Source organism: Neofelis nebulosa, chromosome 7 (genome assembly GCF_028018385.1).
Source record: "Neofelis nebulosa isolate mNeoNeb1 chromosome 7, mNeoNeb1.pri, whole genome shotgun sequence".
Taxonomy (NCBI): Eukaryota; Metazoa; Chordata; class Mammalia; order Carnivora; family Felidae; genus Neofelis; species Neofelis nebulosa.
The window spans coordinates 11,957,912-11,982,835 of NC_080788.1; the positions used below are offsets into that span (position 1 = coordinate 11,957,912).

Consider the following 24,924-nt stretch of genomic DNA (forward strand, 5'->3'; position numbering starts at 1 on the left):
GCCCCACATCAGGCTCTGTGCTGACAGCATGGAGCCTGCTTGGGATTCTCTTTCTCCCTTTCTCTGTGTTCCTCCCCAACTTTTGCTCTCTCTCTCTCCAAATAAATAAATAAACTTTTTTAAAAAGAAGTAAAAAACAGGTCTTAGTGGAACATTAAACATAAGGGGTGAGGGAAATGGAGGGACAAAGATGACTCTCAGATTGTCAGCCATCACAACTTGGTGGAAGACGCTGTTGAAGTCTGAAAACATGGCAGCAAAATGTATTAATACTGACCCCTCCACCTGAATCTGGACTCTCTGTTTGACCAATAAAATGCAGCAGAAGTGATGTTGTGCTGGTTTCCAGGCTCAGATCTTAAGAAAATGTCAGTTTCCACTTCTTGACTCTTGGAGCACTTGCTTTGGAACCTAGATGCCTAGAACCTGTGAGGAAGCATGCTCTGCTCCATGGAGAGATCCATGAGGAGAAGAACTGAAAGCCACCACCGACTTGCCAGCTATGTGAATAAGTCATCCTGGAAGTGAAACTTCCTCCCAGTAGAGTCATCAGAGCTGACAAATGGACAAGTTGTCCCCATTGTGCCCCACCCAAATTGCAGACTTAATGAGGAAAATAAATAACTTGTTATTCTATGCCACTAAATTTTGGGCACAGCAATAGTAACTAAGACAGCATGACCTTGTCTCATTTGGAGACAGAACAGCTCCCAATGCTCCCGACAAAGATCTCTATTAAGTACTTTACTTTTAACTTCATCATCTTTATTGGTTTTTATTTGGGTGCTGGCTAAGTCAAAGGGTCAGAAATTCTGCTTTGCTTTGACCACTTGGCATTCTGGTTTGGGTTTATGGAGTTTGTTTTCCTATACTGGTTGTATTTCTATTAAACCCTTGGTTGGTGTGGGAAAAAATGTGGGGGGTCAAGTCAGACTCTGGGCTGGGTAGGGGAATGTAAACTCCTAGCACACAAAAGCCAGAGAGAAGGGAAGGATGCACAGAAAACAGTCAAAGGTATGCCAGGGCACACAGGCAATACATTGAGAGTGTCTACTACCCCCAACTCGGGATGAGGGGGAGGGAGGAACAACTTAGTGATTTAGACCCATCAAGTATATCCAGTATATCTGGGAATGTTGGGAGAAAACAGTGAAATTCCACACTGGCCGAAATTCTCCAAATATGTGGCCAAACCCCAAGCAGTTGGGCACTGGTCTTACGATGTGACACCATCTTCTTTCCCCACCTTGGAAGGAAATACCCACTGTCATTGGGTTGCTCCACTGATTTCATCAAGCCTTCTTTGAGCCCTTCTTGCCATCCCAGACCCCTCAGCCATCAGCAGTAATCCCCCCAGGGGCCTTAGAGGCATAAAGGCCTGCAGCTTGACTTGCTCACTTGCTGAAAGTGGACTTCGTTTACTCACCGTTAAGGGGCTCAGTTTCGCCTAAGCCCTTTGGTCTTCCTAAAACGCACAATACAAATCATCACTGCTAAAGAAAAAACTTAGGAAAAGGAGATAAATAAAGAAACCCAATGCCAGCATCTCTTTCCTGGGCTGAGGAGGAGAAAAGACATCCATGTCTCTTAACCTGTTTTCTTACAATCCACCCTATTGTATCAACTTCCTGCCTGCCATTTTGAATAGTTGAAGAAGCTAAACTCGTAGGACAAAATAATAAAAATATGACATTTTTCTCAAATTGTGCACCAGAGAAACACTTTTCAAAAATTTAATATAGTACATAAGAAGTTTCCCCAAAACTGGTTTGAGTTCTAAAAAGATGTCTACACTTTGGGTGAGAAACTCAAAATACATTTTCCCAAAGAAATAATGCAATTGGTTGATGGTAGGTGTCCAGTACAGCCCATAGAAACCTACTAAACTAATAATATTACCAGCAATGCATTTGAAGAGTGGGAAATAATACAATAACTTAGTAACTAAGTCATAACACAACAGAATGGGTAGAAAATCATTTATTAACTTGAACACAGTTACTTAAGGAAAAGTAGGTCTAACCAGAGGGTGCGCACAGAGAAATTGTGGGACTTCTGAATCCTTAGAGGCATGTTTTTAAAATTCCTAGTGAAGTCTACAGAGGATTGATTTTTAGTTTAATCATTAAATTTACTTTTATACGCCAAAATAAAATGCTTTTGCACAGCCAAGGAAACCATCAACAAAACAAACAAACAAACAAAAAACAACTAGTGAATGGAGAAACTATTTGCAAACAATACAGCTGATAAGGAGTTAATATCCACAATATATAAAGAATTTCTAAAATTCAACACCAAAACCAACAAACAATTTGATTAAAAAATTGGCAGAGGACATGAGTAGACATTTTTCCAAAGAAGACATAGATGGCCAACAGACACATGAAAAGATGCTCAACATCACTCATCATCAGGGAAATGCAAATCAAAACTGCAGTGAAATATCACCTCACACCTGTCAGAATGGCTACAATAGAAAATACAAGAAATAACAAGTGTCAATGAGGATGTGAAGAAAAGGGAATGCTCATGTACTGTTTGTGGGAATGTAAATTGGTACAGCCATTATGGAAAACATTATGGAGGTTCTTCAAAAAATTAAAAATAAAACTACCATATGATCCACCAATTCCATTTTGGGGATATATCTAAAGGAAATGAGGGGCACCTGGGTGGCTCAGTTGGTTAAGCATCCAACTTTGGCTCAAGTCATGATCTCATGTTTTGTGAGTTCAAGCCCCACATCGGGCTCTATGCTGACAGCTCAGAGCTTGGAGCCTGCTTCAGATTCTGTGTCTCCTCTCTCTCTGCCATCCCCCACTTGCACTCTGTCTCGCTCTCTCTCTCAAAAATAAACATTAAAAAAATTTTATTTAAAGAAATGAAAACATGAATTCAAAAAGATAGGTGCATCCCTATGTTTATTCCAGTGTTACTTACAATAGCAAGAGATGGAAACACCCCAAGTGTTTACCAACAGATGAATGGATAAAGATGTGGTGTATATACAATGGAATATTACTCAGCCATAAAAAGAATGAGATCTTGCCATTTGCAACAACATGGATGAAGCTAGAGGGTATTATGCTAACTGAAATAAGTCAGAAAAAAACAAATATCATATGATTTCACTTATATATGGAAAGGGAGCCTGAGTGGCTCAGTCAGTTAAGCCTTCGACGCCTGATTTCATTTCAGCTCATGATCTCACGGGTCATAGTTTCAAGCCCTGCATGGGGCTCTGGGCTGTTAGCATGGAGCCTGCTTGAGATTCTCTCTCTCTCTCTGTTCCTCCCCAGCTTGCTCTCTCTCTCTCTCTCTCTCTCTCTCAAAAATAAACTTTAAAAACTTAAAAATAAATGAAATAAAAAACAAACAAAATACCAATAGACTCTTAAATACAAACTGCTGGTTGTGGGGGTAGGAGGGATGGGCAAAATAGGGTTAAGAAGTACAAAGTTCTAGTTATTAAAAAAAATAACATTACTTTTAAAGGAGCACTGAAGAATAAGAAAAAGCTCAAGGCACCACAATCTGCCCCCACCACGAGTGCATTCACTTTAGAGCTGGCTTGGGATGGCAGACAGACCAAGAGGGTCACAGCCAGAAGTGTCAGGGAGAAGGCCCACAGGCACTCCACAGGGAATGGCTCCCAAGACCACCACTCCCCTCCCCTTGGTCATTACCCCACCACCCCACCCCCAGTGACCATTAAGGCTCTCAGATCTTGGGTGAAAATCCCAGGGGAGGGAGGCATAAGGGTGATGGATGAGCTTTGAAAGAATTAAGCTGTTACATTCCAAGCATGCTCAGAAAACCCAGAGTGGCTGAACTATGGCGAATTAATCATTAAATTTCTACTGTCAGATGAAATGACAACTCTGGGTAGAAATCAAGTTGTAGGAAGTATTTCATGTGTGCCATGGTTTGCAACTTGAGAAATTCACACCCGGGATGAGTACCAGGTAGCCAGTTCCAGGCAGACAATAAGCACTCAAAAACAGTATCGTGTTTACTACCATCTGGATGAGACTATCTTTTCTGATTCCACTCTACTCTCCTTAAAATGAACAAGCCTGGGGGCACCTGGGTGGCTCAGTTGGTTACGCATCTAACTCTTGATATTGGCTCAGGTTGTGATCTCACGGTTCGTAAGATCAAGCCTCGAGTCAGGCTTTGGGCTGAAAGTGAGGAGCCTGCTTGGGATTCTCTCTCTCTCCCCCTCTCCCTCTGCCCCACCCCCTATTGTTCTCTCTCTCTCTCTCTCTCTCAAAATAAACTTTAAAAAATTAAAATAAAATAAACAAGCCTGTCCCCTGTCCCTTCTTTCTCCCCCTCCCAATTTCACTGTTTCAATGGGGGATGGGGGGGAGTGCAAAACACAAACCCTGTGCATTTCTATTCTCCTCCTTTCAGCTTCTGTCCAAAGCAACCCTGGGTGTCAAAGGGTCGAAGTTGCCTCAACAGTTGTCCCCTGTGCCCACTGCCACCCCACACCCCATTTGGGACACTGGAGAAGCAGAGCCTACTTTTCCCACAGTGGAGTGGATCAGTTGGGTCAACTGCTGTTGGGGAGTCCCCATGCCATTAACTCAGGGAGAGACACCCCAGACCATACTGGGCTCAGCCATCAAAGTCTCAGAAGCTGGTATTTCCTATACCTCTGACTCCCTCTCCTTCAAAGGAGCACTTAACAGCCCAGGGTTTGGAGGAGCAGGGAGTTGGGGGATTAGGGGAGGGAGTCAAACAGGTTCCATCTGGGGGCTGCAACATGAGGACCTCTTCCCCATCACCTGCACCCCACCTCTCTCGGGGGTGAGATACAATGGGTTGCTATCAGATAAATCATAAGCTCCATACAGGTGAAAGCTGTTTTATTTATTATGATAACTCCCCCCCCCCCACCAGCCAGGATCACAGTAAAACACTGAAGGTATGTAAATGCCAAGGAATTTGCCCTGAGAAAGAAAACATTAGAGATCACTTTTGTTCGTGGAGATTTAACGTGTAAAATATGTTACATTAAGTTCTATTTGTCATGAAGGCCAATTTGCCACTTTTCATATTTTCAAAACATTTTTACAGACACCATTCCATCAATGGGAAGAAAGAGCCAGGGAGGCAGCTCCAACCATCAGGCTCTGGGAGCACACCTCAGGGTGTATATATAGATGCTGCTATACATTCTTCAGTGTTGATAGGAAAGCAGGCAGGCCTCTCTGCCAGGGAGGATGTGAAAAGAATTTTGAAAGAAACAGAATATAGTCCATTGCAGCTTTAAAACCTTGACTATTTTTTATGCCAGCTTCCCAGCTCCTGAGAATATCAGAATAGTAGAGGGCGGGAAACTCACATTTCCATGCTAGCTACTTTCCAATGACATTTTCCCAGACTCTGGACCTAGAAACAACCAAAAATGATTTTGGTGAATGTATTGAAATTATTTATCGACCATTTACCAAGCTCACACCATTGTAAAGGGCACAGGGCTTAAGGCTGAGTGTAGATTAGGGATACTGAAAAATTACATTCCCGTGTATTGTTCCTAACATCTTTCCAGAATCCTCAGCCCCAAAACAAACCACCTTGTTTCCTGGGCATGCTGTCAGGTCAGAAAAAAAGGAAGAAGTAATTTTTCCTTAATAAAATAAAATAAAATTAAATAAGCATTGCAGAATCCACAAAAATGGAATGCAGTTTTTAAAGAACTGAAATAAAATAAAATTAGAAATAATAATAGTAGCTAACGTTTGAGTCCTTAGTACATGCCAAGCACTGTTCTATATATTTTACATCTATTAACTTACCTGATCTTCACAATAACCCTGGGATTAATCCCCATTTTACAGATGAGGAACCTGAGGGACAGAAATCTTAAGGCTCTTGCCCAAGGCCAGAGAGGCAAAGTAGAGACCCAAACCCAGGCGGCGAGGCTCAGAGGTTGTGTTCTAAACCACTACCTTCTGCCTTTCTACGCAAGCTGCTCTGAATTGAAAACGCTAGATCCAACAACAATGGCTTCACTTCCCAAGTGAATCCATAGGTTTGATGTGGTTACAGTTCTCATGGCGACATTATAGATCTTGACAAATCATACTCAAGCTCATCTGAAAATATAGCCATTTAGATACACGTCAGCGCTTTAAAATATAATGATGATGGTCTTCGCAGACCAGATTTCCAAACACATTACCTGATGGCCATTATCAAACTCCTGTGCTTAACTGGGTTAGAAACAAAACAAAACAAAACAAAAAGACAAAAACAAAAAACACAGAACATTTAACTCATGGTTTTAGGACAGAAATTCTAGAAATGAATTCAATGTCTCATAAGTTCTGGGAAGAAGTAACTTCGTAACACCATGCCACCCACTGGCATTTCCCACCCAGGCCTGCTCCAGCTCCCAGAAATGCCAGACTCCATCCCATATCTTTGGGGGTTCTCCTTGCTCCAGAGCCCACAGTACTTTTTCTCTGTTCAAGATCCAGTCTCCACTCATAGACAGTTATGCACCAGAGGTTGGCCATGGTCCCTCTGAGAAACACAAACTTGGCCAAAGCCTGATGAACTCATCAGTCCCAAAGGGGCCGTCCCATGCCCAGGGGTCAGGGACTTCCTTGGGTGGGCTTTCTGGAGTACTTCAGCTCTTACCCACCAGGAAGAGTGTCTTAGAGGCTGCCCCCCAACAGCCTCATTTCAGCCAGAGATCTTACCTCTTGCTTCTCCCTCCATTTCTGCTGGGTTCTCTTATTCCAGTCTGTCCAGCTCAGAAGCTCTCTGGAGCCCCAAGAGAAAAAGGGCCACCATGGGTCATGGCACATTTTTGAACACTGAGTTCCTAAAGGATAATCTTAGCTCTCAGTCTTCCCATCTCAGGCACTGCTGGCAGGAGAGCCTGGGGCCCAGCAAGGCACTAGATAGCTGTTGCCCAGGTTCCAAGAGGAAGAGATTCACAGGGCGCCAGAGCCCCAGGAGGCTTCAAGTGACATCCAGTCTAGGGTGCTCGTCAGGTGGCAGTCTGGCCTTCCTTTAGGATTCATTTTCCACTACACATTAGGGGGGCTCACTTCTGGGGGCCTGGGTTGTGCAGCCTTTGGAGGGCCCTGACGGGAAGGAAGCAGGGGCCTCCCTAGGGGAGGCGGCTATGTCCTTCTCAACTGACTCTTCTGGGGAAAGGCGGGTGCCCTGCCTTCTTGTCTGCAGCTGTAGGTGTAGACAAAGTATACAAGGCCTCTCTCCTCCCTGGGGCTGCCCAGTTTTCAGCACCACTGAAAAGGCAGGGCTCCATCAACACTGCCCATCTGCAGAAGGAATATCCCTCAGGCTGATCGATACCCCCACCTCATTCTTCCTCGATATTGTGTCTCAGAAGCACATCCTGATCCCCAACGCGTCATCTTCCTCGACCTCCATCATCACTGGAACCACCAACCTCAGCCTCAGCCACATCCCTGACCCATTTCCACCTGTTCTCCCCAGTTTCACCTGCACCCGTTTCCTCGCAAGCTCTCTCTGCCCTTTCGGATCCTCAGCTGTGTCTCCTTCAGAGGATGCTGAGGTTTTGGTCCAGAATCCTGGGTTAGAGACTTTCAATCAAAGTAGAACTTGCTCATGGTGATCCCAACCTCGCCAGGCACTCAGCCAGAGGACATGGGCTCTCCCCTGGGTGAAGATACCTTGCTTCTCTTTTCACTCACCTCTCGGGTCAGGGTTCTTGTCTCCACCTGTCAGCTGCCAGGAGACAGATGGGGAACTCTATAGCCCTACGCTGAGGGGGCCATGGTCCCCTTGTTCTTCACGGAGCCATGTCAACCGCCTCCAGAGGCCTGGTCTGCCTTCCTCAGTGGTCCCATCCACCCTTAACACCCCATCTTCCCCCCACCAGACTGGCTGCATCCCAGGGTTCTGAGGAATTCCAAGCAAGGTCCTGGGCCCTCGTGTCCTTGGCCAGAGGCTTTTGTTGGCTGTGGTGTAGGTAAAGGGGCTGGCCAGCTACACAGAACGGAGTGACATGAAAGGAGGGAACTTTAGGAATAAGACCTGTCCCGTCCCCTGGTCCTCTGCTCCCCCAGATGGTGGTTTGCTCTTTCCTAGTAAATGTCTCATGCAGTAAGTCCTCCTGTGTCTTCTCCTCTGGCCCTGGCCTTGACTGGGGACCTGCTCTTGTGCCTCCTGGACCACCTACTGCCTTAAACTTGAGCTCTGGAGCCAGAATCACCAGCATCTACTCAAAGGACGCTCGGCAGCCGGAACCTTCTTTTGCCAAGAATGGGCCATGGTCCAACAGGGTCTCCAGGCTGAGAAACCCACAGCAGCGGCCCCAGCAGCAATATCAGTGTCAGTTGTGAACCAGCCAGTTGGGGATCACCCACTAGTTCCCCCTTTTATGGACTTCCTAGTAAGGACAATACAGGCTTTCAGATTCTTAAGGCCCCAAGTCCCTTGAGTTCAGTGTCCTAGTTAGGCAACTGGCAGATGTACTTCTTTTTTTTTCTCTTTTTCTTTTTTTTAAAAAACGTTTTATTTTTGAGAGAGAGAGAGAGAGAGGGACAGAGAGAAGGAGAGACAGAATCACAAGCAGGCTCCACGCTGTCAGCGCAGAAGCCCTGCCGAATGCAGGGTTCAAACACACAAACCATGAGATCAGGACCTGAGCCGAAATCAAAAGTCAGACACTTAACCAACTGAGCCATGCAGACACCCATTCTTTTTTTCTTTAATGTTTATTTGTTTATGAGAAAGAGGAGAGGGAGGGGCGAGGGGGAGGGGATACAGAGGATCTGAAGTGGGCTCTGAGCTGACAGCAGTGAGTCCCATGTGGAGCTTGAACTCAGGATCTGTGAGATCATGACCTGAGCTGAAGTCCGACACTTAAGTCACTGAGCCACGCAGGTGGCTCCAGAAGCTGTACTTCTTTTTTTTTTTTAATATATGAAATTTATTGTCAAATTGGTTTCCATACAACATCCAGTGCTCATCCCAAAAGATGCCCTCTTCAATACCCATCACCTATCCTCCCCTCCCTCCAGAAGCTGTACTTCTAAGAGCTCACGCTTCTGCCAAAATGACAGGGCTCTTATGGATGCGTCCAATCCATTCTCTGGCCCCATGAAATGGCCACTCTCCATCCAGTCTGGACATGGTCAGGTGTACTGTGACCCCCCACACACACACCCTGGCACCCTCCCCTGGACAGGGTGGGAAAGCAATGAGGCACAGGTGTAGAAGAAAGAACTGGAGGAAGAGGAGGCCAGGGGCCTCCTGCTGAGTCTTGCTTAGGGCTCTGGGTGCAGACGGTCGGGCCTTAGAGTGAGCTTAACTCTCCTGTGGAGGAAAACAGTTGGAATTCCAATAAACTCTTGGAGCTTGAGTTTCCTCAAGTGTAGCACGAGGATGCTGGACTCCATGACCACCCAGGTGCCCTTCTGTGGTAAACAGAATAATGCCTCCCCTCAAAAGCCATCCATGCCCTACTCCTCAGAATTTGTGAGTATGTTATGTTACATGGAAAAGGGGAATTAAAGTTGCAGATGGAATTTAGACTGCTAATCAGGTAACCTTGAGATGGGGAACCAGTTGAGCCCCATGTAATCTCAAGGGTCCTTATAAGTCAAAGAGGGAAGCAGGAGGGTCAGGGTAAGAGTCAGAGAGAGATTTGAAGATGTTGGTTTTGAAGACGGAGGCAGAGGCCATGAGCCAAACGATGCAGATGGCCTCTAGAAATGGGAAAATGCAAGAAAACTATTCTCCCCTAGAGCCTCCCCAGGGAACACAGACTTGTCAACACCTTGATTTTAGCCAGGGGGACTCATTTTGAACTTCTGACTTCCAGAATGGTTAAGCTAATAAGTTGGTGTTGTTTTAACCCACTCATCTTTTGGTGTAATTTGTTACAGCAGCTATAGGAAACTAATTCACCCTCCCTCCTAACACCCATGCCAGTTTCCCATCAGCTTTGTCCTTGACGGAACCAGGGGTCCATCTCTTCTGTCTCTAAGTCCCAGAGCCCCAGATCCTGGCACCACTAGGAGTCAGAATCCCAGTCCTGGTGCAACCTCCTATCAAATATTTATATGCTCTGAAGAAAACTAGAGGAGTATAATGTCCTACTTTTACAGAGGATCTTGCTGTTTTTAAACCATTTCATTAAAAAAAAATTTTTTTTTATCAGAGTGCCTTTATGTGCCAATTACTGAGCTGATGTCTACAGATGCAAACCAAATGGACATTATCCTTTCCCTCAAGGAATTCACTGTCTAGTTGGAAAAAGAAACACAGAAGCAGCTACCTAGAATCCTTGGATGTTTCAGAAGTAAGACTACATTTGGATCAGTCCAGCTTCCATCGATGGAAACTGCTATTGACAAGAGAGTGATATTAATGGACCACATCAGCTTCAGCCTCCTAGAGTAGAGCAATGGAGCCAGACCTCCACTGTGGAGCCTGCCTGGGCATGCACATTTGAGTCACAGCCAGAACACTAAGCCACTGAAAGTTCTTTTCATGTTTTATGTTGTGTCAAATGTTCTTTGTACTTTGGTCAGAGGTGGATGGCAACTTCCAGTAGCAGGGAGCAGTGACATAAAATCACTCCTTAAGAGCAGAATCATAAGCAATTCATCCTTTTCCTCTTGTCTCCTCTCCCCCACCCTTCCTGATTCTTAAAACATTTCAAACTCATGGATATTCTTCATGTATATGGATACGACTAACTCAAACTGGGGTCATTCCTTTTTGTTTGGTTGGGGGGTGGAGGTTGTTGGCTTGAACCTGAGCAAAGTCGCCTTTAGGACCTGGAAACATTTATTGCACAGAATACTTACTGACAAAGGAAATTTGACTAAATCCATCTGCTTCGAAATGCACAAATTAGTAATTTGTCAGGAAGAAAAATGGGAAACCTTTTAGATGGGATGTCTAAGAAGCTTTAATTATTTAATGGAGTCAAGGGTTTACTGTTTTTATAATAAGATAACTATTTTCTGAGCCCAGCCAGGTGAGACCATGCATGCGGAGTTATGAGTCAATAGAGGAAGGAGCAGAGCTATCATAAACATTTCCAGGGGCAGGCACTTTTCCATGGGTACTTTCTTTAGCCTGAGTTTCTAAACCTATGACATGAAGGAGTATTGCCAAGACCCAGCAAGAAAAAGCCCTGGTGGTTTCAAAGATTTTGACGTTAGAAATGTCCCACTACCTGAAATGCAGAATGTCACAAATCAGTGGGCTCAACCTGCCACCCACACCTTGAGCATCTGCCCAGAACTCTCTCTCACTCCAATTCTTTATGTCTCTGCTATTCCTTTTGGGGTGGACTGCTTCTTGATCCCCAGGGACAATGCCTATGGGGCTTTGATGCGACTGAGGTATGAGCAGAGGAAAAAGAGCACATGAGGCAAGACAGTTTAGAGGAAACCTGCTTCCAGATGGAACTACATTCCTCATGTGTCTACACAGAGATGCAATGCTTTGGAAGAGAGTTTGAAGAGCCAGTTGCCAATGGTCAATCAGTGCCACTTGGGAGGGGCTAGAAAAAGACACCAGCATCACTCTTTGGAATGAAAACTTCCTTGTTGCTTTCAAGTGTTCAGGGCATCTGTGAAAGCTGGAAGTGAAAGGTGTTGGAACCCATTCTGTTCACTGTACCCTAGGTCTCCATTTTACCTCCCTCCCTAGCCCTGTCCCACCTGCCATCTTGCTCACCAACCGTCCATCAGGGAGGATGGGGAAGGGGCCTGCTGGATATCACTACAACCCTTCCCACTGAGCCCAGTGCCCCTCAGTACCCAACCTTAGGGATCTGCTTCTCCTACGTCTTCCTTTGAAAGACCACTGCCCTTGACTTTCAATACAGCAGCCATTCTCTCCTTCCCCTCATTTCATCTCCACACAGGGGATCTTCATCTGCTTCAGACCTAGTGGGGCTATAGGCATGGAGTTCATGCACTGACCCATGAGCATCCTGGTCACTTCAGATTCAAATCACCCCCCTCATGTGCTCACAGCAGCGGCACCCACAGTCATTTGCCAAGAAGTCGCAAGATTCAATGCATCATTTTCCAATCCAAAGACCCAAAGACGTATTAGACACAGGCTTATCTTTGGATAAAAATTCCACTTGGCAGAGGGGCGCCTGGGTGGCGCAGTCGGTTGAGCGTCCGACTTCAGCCAGGTCACGATCTCGCGGTCCGTGAGTTCGAGCCCCGCATCAGGCTGATGGCTCGGAGCCTGGAGCCTGTTTCCGATTCTGTGTCTCCCTCTCTCTCTGCCCCTCCCCCGTTCATGCTCTGTCTCTCTCTGTCCCAAAAATAAAAAATAAAAAACGTTGAAAAAAAAATTCCACTTGGCAGAGAGTAGCATCGCTCGTCACTGAGGATGGGGGAAGGAAGGGGGTGGCATCGAAGTCGGTCTGTGGTCAGCGCTGAGCCCTTGATCTCGACTGGCCAGGGATGTTCTCATCAGAGAAAAAAGGCTATGACATGACAGGGATGCTTGAAAAGGAGAGCATCTAGGCAAGGGACAGAGGCCCTAACAGAAGACAAGAGCCCTTTACAGTATGTGCCATGCCACAGAAGACCTTCCAGATACAGCTGGAGAATGTGTGAAGGAGAGTGGAGAAAAGGAACGTGAAAAAGATCGCTGGAGCAACACTATGGTGAGTCTTCTGAAGTTGAGCTAAAGAGATAGGACTTTATTCTGTTGGCAGCGGGAATTCACTGGAGATTTTTGGCATAAGAGTTGGTTTCTCCTGCTAAGAAGGTTTGAGAATAATGGCTCTGGTGAGGTGCATGGGACGGATCAGTGGAAGGAAGGGTCGGAAGGTGAAGAGACTGTGGTGGGTTTACCGGTGACCTTTGAAAATCCATATCTACCCAGAACACCTCAGAATGTGACCTTATTTGGAAATAGGGTCTTTGCAAATGTAATTAGTTAAGGTGAGATCCTACTGGATTGGGGTGGGCCCTAAAACCCAGTGACTTTTGTCCTTATAAGGAGAGGACACACAAAGACACATACAGAGAGGAAAACACCATATGAAGACAGAGGCAGAGGCTGGAGTGATATATCTACAAGACAGGGAAAGCCACGGGTTGCCAGCAACGACCAGAAGCGAGGAGAGGGACATGGAACAGATTCTCCCTCAGAGCCTCCAGAAGGAGCCAACTCTGCTGATGCCCTGACTTCTGGCTTCTGACTCACAGAACTGTGAGACAATACATTTCTGTTGTTTTAAGTCACCGGTTTGTGGTAATTGGGTAACAGTGGCCCTAAACCCCGCATGCAGAGACCAATATAGAATCTAGGTGGAGTGTGGGCTCTCTGGAAATGATGCCTGACACACACAAAAACAGGGCCTTGGGGTGGGGGGAAAGAAGATATATCTATACATATATATCCAATTCATGGATAACCCAAGAATTATCCATGAGAATAACCAGGAAATGAGCAAGCTGCAGCAACAAAATACAACTCCAAATTTACAGGGAGTGAGGATTCCCATTCCAACTCTCTGGGGTGTCAATTTCAAGGGAGTTGACAGTCCTTGAAGGAGCTCAGGGGTGGGGAGTAGGGGCTAAATGTGGCCTCAGAAACTTGGAAGTCAAGCTGGACGCGAGGCGGGGGCAACCTCCAGCGATCCTAACCCAGAGACAAGTAACTACAGACTGTAAACCAAACGATTTTCTTTCTTTCTCTTTTGGGGAAACACACACACACACACACACACACACTAAATAATCTGGAGAAAGGCCTGGTGTCTGCTGTATGCAAAACAACCAGAGAGAAGCAGCTCCCCTTGGGGGCAGCATGGGAAAAGCAGGGACTTTCCAGAGGGTCCCTAAGGAAGGGTGAATGCGAAAGGAAACACAGCCCATCCGACACCCAGTGCTGACCTTGCAAGCCCGGGAATGTATGAATGAGGGTGAAGCAGATTTTCTCCGCACTCGCTCCAGCTGGGTGCGTGTCTCTAACAGCCCTTTGCCTCTCTTCCCCAATCGGGAATCATGCAGCCTTGCATCTGGGAGCACAAGGCCACATGCAGTCACCCCAAGGCAAAGTCAAGGGAGAGGCGGACTCTGCTCACCCAAGAGCATGCACCCAGCTCCGTGCTGTTCCTGGAACCCCGCCCCGGATGCTGTCAGCAAAGAACCCACAGGATTGCCTCTTGAAAGAAGAACAAAAAACAGCCCAGACCATATACCAGTTGTCCCTGGACCTCACCCACAAATTCTTCCAGGTCTCTGGAGGCCCTCCTGCTCCTCATGGCCAGGGCGGGGTTTCTAGAAATGAAGAAGGGCCTTGTCCCCAGGCTTGGTGCTCACTGACAAGCCAGCCAGCTCACTCCTCAGCTCAATCTTCTCTGTCCTCCCACCAGGTCAGCCCTTTCCAGGCTCAGAACTGCCTTTGCAACACCTGGTCCCCTATCGTTCCCCATGGTGCCATTTGTTTCTCCCAAAATGCAACTCACAGTGACGGTTAGAGGCCCTCGCGTGCACCTTTAAAAAAAACAAAACAGGGGCGCCTGGGTGGCGCAGTCGGTTAAGCGTCTGACTTCAGCCAGGTCACGATCTCGCGGTCTGTGAGTTCGAGCCCCGCGTCAGGCTCTGGGCTGATGGCTCGGAGCCTGGAGCCTGTTTCCGATTCTGTGTCTCCCTCTCTCTCTGCCCCTCCCCCATTCATGCTCTGTCTCTCTCTGTCCCAAAAATAAATAAATAAATAAATAAAAAAAACAAAACAAAACAAAAAACACTGAGTTGGCACAGGTGGAGGAAGTGAGTTTTAATAACACAGGTGGAGGGGCAGGTGGGGATAGAAAGACTCTCATGCTCTGCGGAGGGGAACGCCAATGGACGTTGATTTCCTTGGAGGGAAAACCTGATATTTAAAGTTTTCTGTAGTTGTCATTCTACCTTCTGACCCTGAACTCCCACTGTTGGAAATGTAGTCTAGGAAGACAAGGTATGTGCACAATGATTTAGCTAGAAGAAGACTTACTATAGCCTGATGTATAATAGCAAAATAAAACTAAGTCACGTCTAAATATCTAAGATGAGAAGTTGTTTAAATAAGTTTTGAAAGACACATGCATTGGAATAGTATCTAATCACCATATTGGACAAAAGAAGGAAATACCAGTTGCCTCCAAGGCCAACTCGGTAGCTCAGGGGCAGGCAATAAAAGGCAACTTCTCACTGAATCAATCCTCTTTTGTATGTGTTGAGGTTTGAACCATTTGGACCATTTAGGTAGATAGATAAAATTTTAAAGGATGTTTTGGAGGAATAGTAGCTCGGACAGAGGAAGTTATACAAGAGATAGTGAAAAAGGTATGTCGCAAAGTAAGAAATGTGCTGCACGACACCCATTTCTACTAAAAAAAAAAAAAAAAAAAACTACAGCAACAAAGTCTGGAAGGCAAGGACTGGAAGGTTTAACAGCGTATATTGCCAATGGATGGGATTAACGGGTGATTTTCTTTTTTTTTTTTTTTTTGCCTCCTTATATGCATTTCCTAGCTTTTCTATAAGGAACGCGCAATCTTTGTAGGGATGGAGGAAGCAATGAAAGCTACTGTTAATGTTTGAAAAGTGCTTCAACCATGAGTCTTGCCCTTCCTCTCCTTCCTGTCATGGCCAAGCTTCTAGAAAGAATAGACAGACTCCTTGTCTTCTATTTCCTCACCGCTTGACTCACCCAACTCCACCCAAAAAAATTGCCTCCTCCACCTCCTCCCTTACTCCCCAGAAATCTGGTTTCCGCTTCCACCTGTCCCCCAGAAACACTCCCCAGAAATGCCCCGCCTCCATTGCCAAAGCCACTGGATGTTTCCAGCCCTCCTCTCACTGGCCTCCATGCTGTATTTGTGTTCAGTGGACTTAACATTAATTTAGTACCTACTGTGTGTCAGGCACAGTGTTAGGCAGGCACTGGAGGGAGATATCAACCCTGAAGCCTCAGGTCAGTGACCCCAGAGTTCCTGCACTTGCTGGTGGGACAGAATGCCCAAGTGGGTACACGAGGGACAGCCCACCCAATCGTGCCCTCTGGATTCTCCACCAAGCTCTCCTCTCCCCCATTCCCAGCCCCTGCCCCCATCTGGCTCCTACCCCTGTCCCTTACACATCTGTCCCCATGGATTTCTCCTCTCCACTGCTCCTCTCACCCTCCCAGCTGCCTCACTCCTATTATGGAAGGGTCTTGAGTGCTGATGCCCAACATCAGCCTGGCCCAGCTACATTCCCTTCCATTGCCCCTGAGGCCACAAGACACCTTGTCACCCAACTCTGTTCCTTTCTTAGTTTGATGGCTTCTCCCCAGGGCCACCCCTACACATACAATCATCTACCTCCTCCAGTCAAGCCCTACCCCCCCTTCCCCCACTGAGATCTGTCTCTTCATACTGCAACTAAAGAGTTTCATCCAAAACACCCACCGGACCCCCTCACTCTCTTGCTCCTCACCAGTCTGAGAGATAAGACCCCTGCCCCCTCATTCCCACTCCTGGATACTCAGGCCCCCATTTTCTCAACCCTTGCTCTGTCACACCTCTATACCTCGACCCAAGCTGGGTGCCCCCGTCCCTTGGATCTTCTCACAACCCACTCCAGCCTGGCTAAGTGCTTTCTTCATCAGGATTCAGCTCAGCCTCCCTCTCTGTTCCAGAACCTTCTCAGGAATGCCCCGCCCTGGGTGGGCGGCTCTCCTCTATGGTTCTGTCATAATCCAAGAAGAGTGCTCACTTCATTATATGGAGGTGACTCACACACTTGTGCCTTTCTCCCAAGTCAACGGTCAGCTCCCCTGCCCCCAGGACAGCCAGCGTGCTGTATTTTCAGCTCTTAACACAATGCCTGGCTGATGTAGGCATGTCATGAGGCGAACTGGCGGCTGCTATCATCACAGAAGGAAACCAGCAGAAAGCTGGCCACAAATGATGGAGCTATTTCTTAAGTCTGAAAGCACCCAAGGAGAAGCCATTCGCAAAATTTCCTTTTCCCATGTCGTAACCAAGGTAACCCAGATACCCCAGTGATGAGCCCCTGGCTGGAGGAAGAGGACATCAGGAGAAGGGGGCATCGTGTCCCACGGATGACTCAGGTTGTGTCCCTCCACCTGCTGTTCACCCCAGCCCAGCAAGGAGACCCTCCCTGCCCAGGCCAGGCCAGCCTGAGGGCACCACTCCTCTCCCCAGGGGCATAAGGTTGATCTGAAGGCTTTTGTCCCGTAGAAGAGTGGGGCCCTGAGCCCTCCAGCAGGAGACCCCCCACACTGCCCCGCCAAAGGCACCCATATCTAACACGGAGGTGAAGGGGAGCAGAGGACCAGGAGAGCCACGCGTTCTGAATCTCATCCACAAACAACCTCAAATCATAGACTGTGAATCTATGGTCTATGGATCTATGGAATCATTCTCTCCAAATGAGGGTCCTCCTAGCCATTGTATTTTTATAAGTGTTTAGAAGCATTTTTTTATTAAGCATCTAAATAGAATATACCACCTACAATTTTTTGTACCAATTCTGGCATTTTTCTTCTTTTTTCAAATATTCAAGGTACTCAAAAAATGGAAAAGGCCAGGCCTCTGTCCATCTCTAAAATGCCCTCTCAGTGCTGACACACAGGGCGGGTGGCAATTCTGAGGAGTTCGAGTGTCAGAAGCAAGACCGGCCTCTTCTCCAGCCCCTCCCAGCCCCTGCCCACCCTCCATCCTCTGCACACACTTGGTGAGTCACAGGGACAACAAAGCATGGCAGCCTGTGAGGAGGCAGGGCTCCCAGGGGAAGGGGACACCTCCACCTTGGGGATACTGGTTTCCTCTGTCGCCCTGAGAAGGGAGAAATGTTATTAAATTCAGCACATAAATCTCCATACAGCCCTGCCCCATCGCTGAGCTGAATGCACTTGGCCGGGTGCCTGCTGGGAAAGACACACACAAGAGCCCAGGGAGGACAGGAGAGGGGCCATACGAGGGGGCCAAAGTCTCCCAGGCCCCAAAAACATGATCTGCTGGGCCTGGCAAGGCCACTACATCAAGTTTTTCCTCAGCTAAGGCAGACAGAGCCCCTGGAAAACCATCATCAGGCAGTGACAAGAGGGTGTCATATGCAGCCCTGACTGGCCCAGAACCCATGCTGGGAATTAAGTTCATAATTGAATCATTTATCAACAAGTTCACTGGGCATTTCCAGCATGCTCACTGCTGGGTCCCCACACGAAGGTCTGGACCGCGTCCTTGAGGCATGATAGTCCAGCCCACTTGGCTGCAGAACCGGGACACCAACTGCTGAGAATTTTAGCGAGAGAAAATTCCAACGGCGGTTGAAGGCAACGGTCAAGAGCAGCCCCAGAAAGGCAGAATGCACAGTCCTGGGAGGGGTGCTACGCGGGGACAGGCCCCTTGAGGGCCTGCGGGAGAAGGCTGATGGGAGGGAGGAAGGAGTGAGCAGAGATCCCAGCTGGCACCTGCAGCAAGGAGAAATGTGACGAGCTCTGGAGGGAGGAGGAGCGGGCTCTGTTATCAGATGGCTTAAAGGCAAACTCTGCCAACCTCTGTTGTGTCCATTTGACACAGTTAGCCACTGTGCTAACTGGCTGTTTCTCAGCCCAAAAGGCAGAGGGATCCCAGCTGCCTGTAGGGCCCAACTATCGGTGGGTGCTATGAATCACGATCAAGCTTGTCCCGAACATGCAACCATTTGACAGACACAAATCAGCAATGGCACGTTCAGAGTTGCTGGCCAATGACAAACCTGAGCAGGGGATACGCAGAAGAGATGTCTGTGAGCCGGCATACTGCCCTCTGTCCATCAGATGGTGTCCATGATGATGCCACCCGAACCCATAAAGGGCTGCCAAACATTCCTGGTTCGAGGTGCCCTTGGTGTCTCAGTGATGCTTTGCAGTACCCCCAGGCTAAAAGATACACCTGATGGCCCCATTAATAGGTACTTAGGTCCAAACTACTTGCTAGCACGGCACCTGGCAAATGTCCCTGTGTTCACTTTGAACATTTTAAAAATATCCTGTGGCACTCTTGTGAGTTCGCTGCCATGCCCTGGGACACCTGGGCGCAGAAGTGACACAAACCCTGGATTAAGAGTCCTGCAGCACTTACTACCTGCTAGCAGAGTAAGAGACGGTAGGCGTGTGTGGTCTCAAATTTTTGCAAGATCTTATTTTGTAAAAGGTCACTCTGTCGCCCGTGTGGTTTCTGAGTGAGTTTCCTTTCTCCAACCACCTTCTAATACTAAGTCTTCTTGGGAACCTTTGCCTGTAAAGGGTAGTTTCGTTGACTCAAGTCCACACAGTGGAAGTTGGAAGATGTTTCCAGGGGCCTCAGGAAGGGTTTTCACTCACACAGAAGTTCAATCTGCAACGTGCATCCCATTTGAAAGCAACAATAGCAGCGAAATCCCATTTCAGGTGGTTGGATTCCCAATCTCATCCAAGCTGGCATTGCCTTCACATCCATTGTGTGCTTATGTTTGTACCCAGACAAGTTCAGGAACCTTCTAGAGGGCAGACGTTCTGGCCTCCAGCCTCTGTGGGTCCCCTCCCCACCCTGCCCCAGGCACAACGCTAGCCAACAGGGGCTCTCCAAAGTGCTTGTGGAAATAGTCGTGGGACATGGCCACTAATGAACAGCCACTGCCACCTCAGGGTGTCCCCGGGGATGGTGGAGATGACAATAACAAGCTAAGTGCCTTCCAGATGGCCTCCGCTGTCTCACGTGGGCTCAGTAATGAATCCGAGGCGGGTAGGATCCTTTACTGGTACTCCGAAATGGGAGTAAACGGAAGCTGCAATCTTCCGGAAGCCCAGACCTGGAAAGTAGCATAGACTAGACCCAACCCCCAAACCCACAGCTCCTCTTAGCCCAGATCATTTTTCTACCTTCTATGTGGTGCACTGAAAGCCAGGGACATGGGTAGCCCTGGGCAGCAGGGAGGAGGGGCGCACGAAGGAACAAGGGAGGAGGGGGGAAATGAGAGAAGGTTCTCTCTCAGTGGGGAAATAAAAGGGGTTTTGAAGGAAGCAAAGAGCAGCGCACACTCTAAGCTTCGAAAGCCAGAGCTTTGATTTCACACTGGAATCCCAATTTCCTTTATTTTTGCACGCTGCCCACATCCTGGGCACTGACACCTTTGACCCACCCTCTTCCGCATCTCCACAGTGATTAGCAAGCACAAATAATTCGGAAATCTTTAGTAAAAAATCATCCCAATGAAATTAAGCATGTAATCTATATTCAGGGCAGTGTGCTAGATTCTACATAATTTTTTCCTTACTAAAACATGCCACCTCTCTCTGTAGCATTCTTACCACCCAGATTCAGGGATGCTCAACACAGGACATCCTCCTAGTCGTGCCATCACCCCTAGCAACCACTCAGGGCATCACGTGTGTGTGTGTGTGTGCATGCATGCACACACACACACACATACACATTCAAATATTTTCTCCTCTCACTGTTCTGGATGCTAGTCTCTAATTCTTAGTAATTTGCAAAGCATTCCTGTAGTGAATGATCAAAGTTTGACACACTTTTGTCTTTCTCCAACGCAGCTCACAGCTAGCAGAGGTGAGCGCTCTAACTGAGGAGTCTGGTGGGACCTGCTCCCTCCCCAGACCCTCGTGCTCTCACTCATGGTCTCCCCATGGGGCCCTTTGGGACTGATCTGCCTGGACAAAGGTCTCCAGCCCTGGGGCCTCCCAACTCTTCCATATCTTGGATGTCATGCCTTTAGCTAAGGCAAGGGCCTGTCCCTGCCCAGCCCCTAAGCTCAAATAAGCATCAGGGCCCTGAAGGCTGCTGACACATGCTGACAAACTCCTGTTTTCCCATTCTGCCTCGCCATCACCCAGTTCTTCCGGGCTCTCTTTTTCCATTCCGTACATCTCAGAAGCTAACATGAACAACCGCAGTAAGGGAGAGCTGAGGGATCTGGCCACGGCTAGAGACACACTCAGAGGCCTCCAAAGGAGGCTTCTTGTCTTCAATCTTCCTCATCCAGCTGCCCCACATGTCCTCACTCCAAGGAGAGACGGGGCCCAATGAAGTGGTCACCTAATCCCAGGCTGTCCAGTCCATGTGGCCAAAGTAGGCCCTGAGCCTCAGACTTGGCCTCCCTGCGCGACTTCAGGGTCAGTTGGGCCCAACAGTGACATCCTAGGGTAGGCCGATGTTCTTCAATTTTTTTTGACCCCGAAACCATGGAAAGAAATTAACTTTTCACCCCCACCCAGTACAGATATTTTTATACAATCTAGATTGAGATACAGGCACAGATAGATGTACCTATGATCATAAAAAAACCAAAACAAAAAAACCCACTTACCTTTTCTGTAAATGATACACTGAGGCTTTTTTTTTTTAATCTTGTTTTAAAGTGCTGGCTGTAAACCACTAAACTGATTTCACAACCCACTAATGGTTTGCGACCCACAGTGTGAAAAACACTATTGTAAGATAGGTGATGTGCCTTATTCAGCTTGCCCCCGACAGCCTTTTTTATTCTCAAGGGGTACCAAGGAAAGTTCCAAATCTGAACTGATCTGAGAGCCGCCCCATCCCCCACCCCTCTGCCCCCAGGGAGGCGGAGGGAGCTGGACGCCCAGCAAAGTCTCAGGGAGGCCAGGCCAGGCGTGGGAGGACCCAGCCTGCATCCCTCTCCATGGCTGTCTTCCCTGAACCCCTGCATCCCACTCTCCATGACGTTTATGAGTTGTTGAGGTGATTGGCCGCTGAGCCCCGTCGAGAGGGGAAGGGGCAGGGAGAGGTGGGCATGGGGCAGAGAAAGAGAAGGCACCACCCTATCGCCAGGATGACGCCGATCAGCACCACATCCTTGGCATCGGCCTTTGCCCCCCTGCCTTCCTCCCACCGGGCAGAGGACCCCCATCTTTCAGACCCCAACCCCTTTTCTCCACTCAGAAAACTCCTTCCATGTCACCGGCCTTCCCTGACCCTGAGAATCCAGAGAAGGGTGGGTTGCCACTCACACCCCCAATGGCTAGGGTTTGAGGACATCTATGAACGGTGTTCAGTTCCAGCTTAAAGAGGGTGTGACCTTGGGAATCACTTGACAGTCTTTTAGTTTTGACAGAAGAAATTTGTCATCTTCTGGGCCTCCCCACATTGCCACTGCCTGCCCCCCGGGTGGGCAGAGCAGGAGCCCCAGCCGCTTGCCCGCATCTTTACCCACACTCTTTTTCTCCATTCTTCTCTGGATGGCAAGGGTTGCTCTGTGTCCATTTGAGACGCCCAGTCCCCTGAAAGCGATGGTATCTGTTGCGTCCATGGGACTATGTCCAACCAACCAGCTTCTCCAATGACCTATAGCCATGTCGTCTGTGTGTGCCCAGGAAGTCCGGGAGGGATGTGATGAACGCTCCACACAGTGACAGTGATTTCCACTCTGGGGCTGGGGCAGGGTTGGTATTCCTTGTTGATGGGTCCAGAGAGGTTCCCCTTTTCCCTCAAGAACACAAGGAGCACCTCCAGACTCTCCTTTCCTTTCTTCCTTTCTCCCTGCTTCTTTCACCTCAGTCCAAGTTTTTTCCAGCCCACCCTGGACGTCAGTATGGCGTCGACAATTAGATGCACCTCTCCAAATGGCATGCTGCAATCGCCTGGAACCCAGTCCTGGGGGGTCAGGGGACATCGTAAGGCAGCAGGCACAGTCTTCGGGCCCGTTGGTCAAGGCCGAGGCCTCGGAACCATAAAAGCCAATCCGTGACCTCAAGGAATTTACAGTGTCTTTAGCAAGAGGTGAACAAATATAGGGAACCATTGAAGGCAGGGGGGAGGGGGACTAATTGGTTCTTAAGATTCCTAAAGAAGTCTGCATGACTGCAGAGGCCAGTTTCAGCTGGAATCTGAGTGAAATTTAACGCTTAGGGGGAGCAGGTGGGGGGACACCAAGTGCTCAGGAACATTTGAGGGAACATTTGGACAGGGATGGAGGGCATCTGCAGAAGACAAGAAGGACGAAGCAAGAGAGGGAGGCAGGGAGCCACACACTGTCCGGTCACTCACACCAAGTTGGAGAGTTTGGACTTTAATCTGTGGGCAATGGGAAGCTGTTGAAGGTTCTGTGAGCCTAGCGGGGAGGAAATGGTGGCAGGGGAGAATCGCTTGTCAGTGGTGCATGGAAAGGACTGGAAGGGTTGTGTCCGGAGTCTGGGAGACCAGTTGGGAACGTTTGCACAGGCTCGGGTGCCTGGCAGCCAGGATCGGAGCTCATCTGGAGACTTAGGGGACGCACGAGTCAGCAAATGACATTGGGAAGGCACCAGGGAGTAGTGACTGACTTTGCTGGGGTCAAAGATGACATTGAGTTTCTGGTTTGGAAGAACTGGGTGCCATTCCACAGCGGGGGGCTGGCCATTATTTGAGAGCATAGTCAAAGAGTTCATTTGCAGTCAGGTTATAGGAAAGGACTATATCCTGGATGCAGAACAGAAATCCCACCAGAGGGATGAGTCTGATTATACACGTCTTTTCTCCCTCTCCACTCTTCCCCCACCCCTAGACCACATCTCTTCAGGCATCAGAGAATATTTTCCTTGGACCTGGGTCATCATGCCCTAAGCAATACTGGTGCATCTCAGTAGAGAGATTTGCAACCAGCTGTTCCACCAACCAGGTGACTCAAGCAGAAGGCAGCTCACAGAGGATGGCTGGTGTGCTGCCTAGAGACCCCCAGACCCCTGAACTGACTTGTGCTTAGGGAACAAATGGTGCCACTTGTCTTTCTGTTGGCTCAGTGGCCCACCAGTTCCTACTTCTTGTGATTCAGGCCTTTCTTCTTGACGAGTAGGTTGCGGAGAGTGACGAGGATCTCTGCAGAAAAGTGTGTTAGACCAAGAATGAGGCCAATCCTATTTCCCCACCATCTGATCCATCTATCTACTGGTGCTCCTCACAAGGCACACAGCCAAGTCTACCTTGGCCCAGACGTGAGGGCCACTTTCTATTGGTGCCCACGTCTGGCTATTTCCCCTGAAGTGCCATTTCTATTCACACTCGATGTGTACAGGAGGCCCCTGCTCCTCTCTCCTCTTTGATGTTGTCAAAGCTTCCTAAGGCCCTCAGCTTCTACCTCTGGAATAGCGTCTGTGGTCCCTGATACTTCCTACATGTGGGAGGGGTGGGGATGGGGCAGACTTTGCAGCAAGGGTGAGATCAGGTAGGGGTTGCTCCAGAAGATGATCAGAGAGGAGAAGGCCAACCTGACCTCTGGCGGGTGGGGGCGGGGTTCCCCAGTCCAGGGCTCATTCTCTGGAGGGTCAAGTGCTCTGGAGTAAGCCCTCCTGTATTTTTCCCTCTGTACTTTGGTCACACCACCAAAAATGAGCAGCTCCTGTTGACTCTGGGTCAAAAGGTCCCTTGTGCCTGGGCCCTCAGCTGTGAAACCCTCTTTGGCCCCACCCGGGGAGGGGGCTTGTGCAAGACAGGGCAGCTGCCCAAGCCATGCAAGCCACTGTAGGCTGTGACCAAGCAGCCCCAGGGATCCACCCCTGCAGGCTACACCTTGTCCAGTGTGGAGGCTCCCTGGACCCAGCCCCAGAAAGGCCTGAGCAAAGGAAACACACAGGGCCCTCCAGGCCACAGTCGCTTCTGATGTAAAATGAGGTCTTTGAACTTGGGGGCCTGGAAGTGGCCCTCCAGTACTAGCGGTCCATGATTGTCTGAAACCCATCAGCTTTTTCTTCTTCACCCCACAACTCAATTTTCCCTGCCTCCTGCATGTCAATGACGCAGGCGGGAGTCCCCCACGAGGTGGCCCAGTGCCATGTCCTGGGGATTATATCCTGATTGTGTTCAACATCTGCCTGAATAGAAACCAGGTGACAGCACTCTGGAAGGACCCCCGCTCCGAAGGCGCTTCCACCCCTAAGCATGGATCAAATGCA

The 24,924-nt window shown here is 48.4% G+C and overlaps 2 long non-coding RNA genes across 2 annotated transcripts; both read right to left on the reverse strand.

The window, feature by feature from the left end:
* Window positions 1-4,860: 4,860 nt before the first annotated feature.
* LOC131516082 (uncharacterized) lies at window positions 4,861-12,139 on the reverse strand. Its single transcript, XR_009263846.1, has 2 exons — window positions 6,720-12,139; window positions 4,861-5,403 (listed from the first exon to the last, which is right to left on the reverse strand). It is a non-coding gene; the product is annotated as an uncharacterized LOC131516082 (long non-coding RNA).
* A 2,620-nt stretch (window positions 12,140-14,759) lies between these two features.
* LOC131516083 (uncharacterized) lies at window positions 14,760-18,302 on the reverse strand. The gene is made up of 2 exons (XR_009263847.1): window positions 16,560-18,302; window positions 14,760-14,951 (listed from the first exon to the last, which is right to left on the reverse strand). It is a non-coding gene; the product is annotated as an uncharacterized LOC131516083 (long non-coding RNA).
* Window positions 18,303-24,924: the final 6,622 nt, after the last annotated feature.